Source organism: Tigriopus californicus, chromosome 5 (genome assembly GCF_007210705.1).
Source record: "Tigriopus californicus strain San Diego chromosome 5, Tcal_SD_v2.1, whole genome shotgun sequence".
NCBI classification, from domain to species: Eukaryota; Metazoa; Arthropoda; class Copepoda; order Harpacticoida; family Harpacticidae; genus Tigriopus; species Tigriopus californicus.
Genome location: NC_081444.1, coordinates 3,451,637 through 3,453,031, shown reverse-complemented (window position 1 = coordinate 3,453,031; position 1,395 = coordinate 3,451,637). Strand labels below are relative to the sequence as shown.

Below are 1,395 nucleotides of genomic sequence, written 5' to 3'. Positions count from 1 at the left end.
TGATTCTCCTGAAATTACCAATCCATTGGTGCACTCCAGTCCTACTGAACAAAACGGATTATTTTTCTGCTCGATAGAATTCAATGCTCATTTAGGAGAGAGACAGTTTTGACATTAAGCAGCACCATTTTGATTGGAGTTGAGCATGCGTACATCAAATATTGTTGATAAGCTCCTACGTCATTATCCTACAAAAGGCCGGATGAATTGGATCAAGTTTATTAACTGGATTCTGTTCAAACGAGTCAAATGAAAATGCTACCCCATGGATTTGTTTCAAGCCCTTGAATTCAGGCTTCCTGTGTGTTCCAAACCACCATCGTTCTGGAGCCCTAAGCCCTTAATTCTGAATCTTTATTTCTCGAAAAATATTCGGCATTTCTTAAAGGACTTGCCTGTCACTTTAACGCGATGAACAATACTCATTCCCCTATTATGACAGTGAGGAAACATTGGTGTGCGAAAAAAACCCAAGTGCCATACTTCGAAACCAACAAGATTATCTATAATTATTCAGGATTGATGATCACCTCCAAAATCTGAAAACATGCAAGTCTCTCATTTTTTTTTTTGAGATCGGCTTGCTTTTAATACATTAGGGCAACACATGGAATACTGACGCACTGGCTTAAATTTAGAGGTGAAAAAAAAAGTGTAACAGAGATTTTTGTTAATATTTTTATCATAATTAAAGAACTGCTCTTCCTCCTCTTCGTCGTCGTCGTCGGCTTTCGTTTACGGGTTACGGCCTTTTCGAGGTGATGGTGGCAAATCACCCTCACCGTGAACCAAGGAGTTGCGGTACAAATGCAAAAGGTTGCCAATCTTCTCGTGACTGGTGGGCACCGCGTTGGTGATCCGTTTGTCCAAATAATTGAGCACCACTTTCTTGTCCTGCTTGAGTAGTTTGTTCGTGAACTCGGCCGTGATCTCCAAGAAGGCCAAATTGGGGGTGGGCCTGTGGGTCGTTGGGATTCTCCAGCGGGTTCACGAATAAGGATCCCTTCCCGATGGATTTGGGTCACGGATTCGCGATTCTTGAGGCAATCGAGGCCAAACGAGGCGCGAATCGCTTGGCCAGCTCCTTCAGCGAGTGGAACTTGACCGTTTGACGGTTGATTTTGCAACGTTTCTGGATGATCTGAATCTCCTTGAACTTCAGGATCAGAGCTTGGGCCATGGTCTTGGCGCAATTCACCTTGTTGTTCTCTTGGCCTTGCCCAAGGTGATCTTGATGATATCGCCGTAGTCGTTGTAGAACATGACGTAGTGCTTGAAGATGTCGGAGGCGCTCTTGGTGGGAAACACGTTGTACACGACCAATTTGCAATAGGACGCGAGCAGATTCCTGCGCTTGTGGAGCTCCTTGATCTTGTTGTGATCGTCCTGCTCCTC

At 44.5% G+C, this 1,395-nt stretch overlaps 1 pseudogene; it reads right to left on the bottom strand.

Annotated features, from left to right (window-relative positions):
* Positions 1-735: 735 nt before the first annotated feature.
* The window catches only part of LOC131880713 (cohesin subunit SA-2-like), an 806-nt pseudogene continuing 146 nt past the window's right edge, over positions 736-1,395 (bottom strand).